This window comes from Pezoporus occidentalis, unplaced genomic scaffold, assembly GCF_034315485.1.
Source record: "Pezoporus occidentalis ecotype Australia unplaced genomic scaffold, CSIRO_AGI_Poc_V1 ctg251, whole genome shotgun sequence".
Classification (NCBI taxonomy): Eukaryota; Metazoa; Chordata; class Aves; order Psittaciformes; family Psittacidae; genus Pezoporus; species Pezoporus occidentalis.
The window spans coordinates 250670-257372 of record NW_026914406.1 but is presented as its reverse complement, the minus strand read 5'-3'; positions in this window follow the sequence as shown (position 1 = coordinate 257372).

The window sequence follows — 6703 nt, the reverse complement described above, 5'->3', positions numbered from 1 at the left end:
TTATTGAAATAGGTTTGTCCTGGCTGTTCGTTGATCAAATACTGAACTTTGTCTTAGCCTATGTCTCTTGGAACATGCATGTTTGTTTAGTTTTTCTTCACTTTTGAGTGAAGCATTGCCTTGCCCTGCTGAGTGTGACACTGTGATTGATTGTGCTAGGCACAGATGTGAACTGAGCTGATCTAGCTGCTGGGAACTATATGCTGGAAGAAAGAACAAGAGGCAGAATGTGTCTCACTCCGGCCAGCAGGCACCATAGGATGTGCCTTAGATGTACCTTTCATCACATCATAAAAAGGCATTCCAATGGGATGTGCTCTGCTCACTGCTGTGAGGTAACTACACATGGATGACACCTTTTGAACAGCATCAGCCAATGTCATCCTCTTGTGCAAGGGATTTATTGCTCTTGGGAGTGCACCTTCAAGGTGCTATGTGTGTAGATGTAGCATACATAGAGACCCCAAGGCTTTCAATTAGGCAGTATGTCAGATGAAGCACAGAGGAAGGGAAATGGCTGGGCTGAATTTGTTCAAGATCATTGTTCAGAGCTGCTTGCCAGTGCTCTCTGGTCATGCCCTCTGCTTTCTGAAGCATCACATCTCAGCAGTTGCTCTATACCTGACTGTCCCTTACACACACCTTACAAGCACTGAATGCAGGAGGAAACCCCTGGTGAATCGGGAGCAGCTCAGACCCTTCAGATCACAAGAAGCCGAGAGGAAGGCTTAATGCATGGGGCAGCTTGGTTTGAACTGGCTGGTGTCTTGTCTAACCCAACTGTGCTCCTTCAAAGCATCCAATACTGCAGAGGCTTTGAGATGTCTTTCATCAAAGCCATCATGATGCTTGACATCCTTCCATGAAGAGCATTAACCTCTGAGCAAGCTTTAAGTTATTTTGTCCCCTAAATCAAGAGAGTGGCACAAAGAGCTACTGTGGAGGACTCCTGCGTCCCCTTTATCAGAGGACACTTCTGCATTGACCCTCAGAGCACAGAAAGAACTTTCCCATGATGTAGGCTGACTGAGATTTGAAGAGACAGCATAAAAAAGAGCAGAAGATGCAAGAAGATGTCTAGAAGCTGCTCTTCTGGGCAGATTGAGGAATTGTCCTCTAAATCCTTCATGCTGGCTATACAGTAACCCGTGACTTTGCTTCTTTTTTCCCTATGACGCTAAATTTACCACCTTGCTGGAGGGGTAGATCTATCCCAGCATATCCCTGGTCAGTGTGATGCAGCATGTGTGAACACAGCTAGATCTCAAGTGAGCTTCATCAAAGAGAAACAACAAAGACTTTTGAAATGCTGGCTATGTCCAGACCGCCCCCAGGTATTTCCTCTGGTGTCCCTCCATCACTGCACACATTGTGGTTTCATATTGCACTGGGATTTTCCTTTTTCTCCCCAAGGAAAAATGATTATGGTCTTATTATAAACTGATTTTCTATAGGACCAATTGCACTGCTACATAAAAAACCAGTACACATCTGCTGTTTGTTTGCAAAAGAGCTCATATAATATGACTAGCCATTTCCCAGCCTAAAAGGAGGCACCCGTAGGGAGAAATTTACTTCCATAATGCTGAAGCAAAGGAAAGAGCACGTATCTTGGGCTGATAAATGTCCTCCTGCATAGACAATGAGTAGGTAAGGTGAGAGCCAGGGTGTCATCTCTCTCTTTTGAGGGCACAGACTGGATCAAAAGAAATATCAATAACCTGCTCTCCATCACTCAGCCTTCGTTCCCATCCTGGAGACCTCTCCATGTTGTGGGCTCCTCTGGTTTTAACCTGGTGGGTCCCTGAGGGTGGCAGGTAGGAGAGACGTTCACAGTTATTCTTTCAGCCTGCACAAACCATTCCTGGGGTGGCCTGGTGCTAATCTGCTTTCATCATTTTCCCTCAGTGTGGTGCCAGGAGGAGATGACGAATCTCTCTGCAATAAACTGCCAATTCTTCTGTTGCATGTTTATCTGTCTGTGGCAGTTGCCTGATGATTTCTTTCTTATTTGGATGGAGCAGCACTGCAAGAAATCATCCCCAGTTATCTTGGGGTTTGCAGTGGCTGGATGCACCCCTTTTCTCCCCCCTCCTTGCCAACGAATTAAAACCACACCATCTCCCGATCCACACAGTGCTCTGTCAGACAGAATGGGTTTTATTCCAGCTCTTAATTTGCTTAACATGTTAAGGCTGGTGCCAGATTCACTGCTCTGGTACTCAGCCAATGGCTCATGCTCAAGCAAAGTGGGTGTCAATTGATGATATTCCTGCCTAACTTGCTGGGACAATCTGCACATCTGAGGCACTTGGGGAATCAGGCTCAAGGCTGCATGAATTCAGCCCCTCACACTGTCAAATGACACAGCTGGGATGGTGATAGTTCCCCAGGTTGGGCTCTGGTCTGTTGGCATATCTGCTGTGTATGGATTGGGGCAAGTGTGGGAGGATGCTGCGTGATTTGGTAGATGAAGGCTTGGTTCATGGGAAAACACCCTTTCTCTCTGGAGAGGTGAAGGAGGTTTTCTTCCAGAGGCTAATCATACACACAGAGCTTAAACACACCACTTCTTCAACCTCTTTAAAGGCACACCCGGGAGAAATCTGGGCCCAGACTTTAAGGAGAGGTCACAGAAACAAGTTTACTTAATGCTGTTCACTGCTATTCCTTCTCTCCCCAGAGATTTTGGTTGCAAGGCTGGCATCCTCGCTCAGGGCTGAGAGCTTGGACACATCAGCGTTATAGTAGTGCTACAACCACTGAAAGAGACCATTCTGGCTCTTCCTGCTGATCTCTGCTCCGTGAAGGCAGGTCTTTTACCCCTACTGGGGTGTGAGCACACAGATCAAGGGTCCAGTGATCAGCAGAAAAGAACACTAGCCAGCACGGTATTTAACCCATGTGTGTAATTCAGCTCCTACAGAGAGATATTCTCTCCCCATCCAGCGGTTACTCCATCAAACAGCAGTTTATAAATCTGCTGCAACTTCCGGGTACCAAAATCAGCTCGTAGGTAGATACAGGTGCCAAAATCTGCTGTAGGTGTGAAAGCCAGAAGAATCTGGTTTTTGCCTGTTGGAGATGACTTGCTCAGGAACACAACATTACGCACACCTCTTACTCAGCGATCATAACATTAATTATGTTTGTATTAGCCAGACACTTTCAGTGTTCACAGTTTGAGGTGTGGGAATACTGTTAAACCCGTCCTTAACAATATTCCTATAGCTCCAGGCATCCTTTTTGGGAGACATTTAATGATGTTTTTTATAATGGGGCCATATTTCACCATCATAGGGTGGTTTGGGTTGGAAGGGACCTTAAGGCTCATCCAGCTCCAACCCCCTGCCATGGGCAGGGACACCTTCCACTAGAGCAGCTTGCTCTGAGCCCCTGTGTCCAACCTGGCCTTGAACACTGCCAGGGATGGGGCAGCCACAGCTTCTCTGGGCACCCTGTGCCAGCAGCCAGTAGAGCAATATTATCTGCAAGAGACTTCAACCAAACTTAAAGATTCTTTTACCCTGGATGCGGGAGGTTGAAAGGGGATTTTTAGCTTGGGAAGGTGGAAGAGGCTGCCCTCGCGTGGTGGCTTTAACGAAACATCCCTTTCCCACTCTTAGGGGATTTGCAGGGAAAGATAAGCTCTGGAGGGGGGGTTCCCTGGGTCACATTTGCATCCAGACCAGAGGCACTGAGGACTGAAGAGAGGAGTGAAGGGACACCCTTTTCCTAAGCTTCACACAGTTGCTGTCTAGGAAATAAGCACATCTCCAAGATAGTGCTAGTGTAATAATAATAAAGTAATAATAATAATAATAATCAACCCTTAAGCACATGCCTCCAACAAACCAAAAGGCCAAAACATTGAAGGAGTTTCACAAAGCAAAGCCAGATTCCATCTCAGTGATGCGGTGAAACTTGTTCAGGTCACGGGTACCACCTCGTGTTCCCAACACCTTCCGTGCAACCTCTGCATTTGTTGTTGTTATATCCTGGTGTACCAGGTATCCAACCTGGCTCAGGTTGTCATAGGAACTGTCATAAGAACTGTCAGGGCTCTGGTACCATTTTATCCTCTGTCCCTGGAATAAGGCTCCAGCTTTAGGACCTGCTTTAAGAAGTTATTCTTTTTCCCTGCATCCCTAATAAAAGTTAAACAGCGTTTCCATCCATTCCAATAGCAGGCACAACATGGAACATGCCTTTGTGAAGGCATTGCTTTCCTCTGCCCTTTAATTCTGTCTGTCAGTGTCTGTGCTTTCTGCATTTGACCCCATCTGGGTGGGTGGTGAGGGAGGACTGCCCGTGGCGCTGATGGAGTTGCTGGTGTCAGCTTCTCCCCACTTGCATTGCCGAGAGCAAACATGGGAAAATGCTTCCATAGAGACCTGGTTTGGAGAAAGCTCAGCTGTGATTCTTCCTCTGCAGAAGTCCAGAGAGGCCAGAGAAAGAACTGAGGCTTGGGTTGGTCTCAAATGGACCACCCAGGTATCTGCAGCGTTGGCTCTCAGGCATCTTTATCTGCCTGCATTGTCTGGTATTGCCTCCTGGGAACATGACCAACCAGTCTGGACAGCAGAGAAACCAGGCTGGATTCCCTCCCCACATGCACAATGACTCCCTCCCTAGTGATAGACACCTGACCACCACGGGTACTGCTGACAGTGCAGCTGAGAATCTCTGTTCCCACCATGAAGGTGCTCCCAGCATCCCCAGGCAGCGCTTTGACAGCTTGCTTATCAAGGTGGAGCAGCTTATTCCCCCTCCTTAGCCGCAATCTCCTGCCATGCTTTCCCCAGGGACATCTCCTTTACATTCCTTCCCTTCACCTCCAGCTGTGAGATCTGCAGAACAGCAGTTCATGACCACAGATGGGGCTGTCACAGGAGCTGTCAGCACCAGGGATGCGGTTGCAGGTGAACCGATGGCAGCTATTCCTGCCTGTAACCCATAGCTCCTTTCACAATGATGCATTGTCCTCTCCATGGTGATAGTCCTAGACTGAAGCTGTAAGGAGGGATCTCAGCTATCTCTTACACAGAAACCTACCTGCTTTCCTTCATAGAGGTGCCTGGTGAGGGTTAGACAGGGTGAACAAGCAACACAGATGAATGCATTGCTCAGACTTGGTTGTGCTCACTAGGCTGCTGTTACCAGCTCAGTAGCAGGACTCTTCTGTGGCTGAGCTGGCTTAGGTCTACATAAGACGTAAAATCATCAGATGAAGGCATAAGAGTCCTTAGATGTTCAGGAACAGACCCTTTCGTTCTTCCTCCTTTGGGACAAGGAGGGCTGTGCCCTACAGCCACTTCACTTGGACTGAAAAGCCTGAAGTGCAGGAGAGTCGCACTTACATTGGTGCTTTTGCCATAGTCTCTTTTATTTAACCTCCATTTTACATTTCAGAAGCAAGCAAGGCTCCTGTAGATCCTGTGTTGTATCCACTAAACCCAAGGAAATGTTCTGGATATGCTACAGCATCTCAGAGGGTACCAGAGGATTGATTCAGTTGCTTAAACCCTGCTTAAGAGAGTGTGGTTGAGGTCCAGCTCACAGATGAAGATGCTCATGGTGTCTCCATGCTCACCACCAGGTGAGATTACACCCATGTAATCTCACTATGATCTTCCATTACAGGCAGAGAAGGTCCAGTCAATGCAGGTGGTGGGAGTGGTTGAGCACATCGTTAACACCTACATTTGATCAGCTGATTCTTTCCTGACCCTGTGGAGTCACCGATTTTCAGAGGCTGTAATGGGAGCTCAGTTATCGGCTCTTGTGGAGATGCCTCTAAGTAGACACACACACTTATGCCTCTCTCTGTGAGCTTAACACACACACACTCACACCCACCCTTAAAGTCCAGTGAGACAAAGGCTATTCATGACTATTTGGTGTACTCAAGAGATTTGGCAGCATCTTTGAAGAGCTTGAACACACGGCAGGGCCTGAAACACCTTCAGGTTATGTATGGGACAGACACATTTGTACAGATTCCTGCAGGAATTCAGACTGCTTTTCCCACCACAACAGGGCAATGGGGGACCCCCCTGAGCAAGCCACTGTGACTTTAAAGCTGCCCATGCTTCGACCAGAGACCTTGAGAACCACAGAATCATTGAACAGTTTAGGTTGGAAGGGACCTTAAGGCTCATCCAGCTCCAACCCCTGCCATGGGCAGGGACACCTTCCACTAGAGCAGCTTGCTCCAAGCCCCTGTGTCCAGCCTGGCCTTGAACACTGCCAGGGATAGGACATAGACAACTTCTTTCCCTTCAACCTATATTGTTCTAGGAATACAGTATTTTACACATGTCCCATGTTCTAGGAGCCCTTACCAAGCAGTGGCTTCAGCTGCACTGGGGTATAGTGTGACTGTCTTCTGAGCTGGTACAACCTGAGGCAGGCAGCAACACACCTGAAGGTCTGATGGGAACTCGTCAGGACCCAGACCACCAGGAGCAGCAGCCAGAGGCTGTAACTGTGAATAACCATGTGTTGTTCATCTTCACATCCCAAAGGTCTTTCCTGCAACCGCTCCCAGGCAGACATGGAGACTTGTGCTGTGCACATATATTCCCTGCAATATGAAGGGGGTCTGGTCTCCACTGGTTACCCAGCTATAGAATCATAGAATAGTTAGGGTTGGAAAGGACCTTAAGATCATCCAGTTCCAACCCCCCAGCCATGGGCAGGG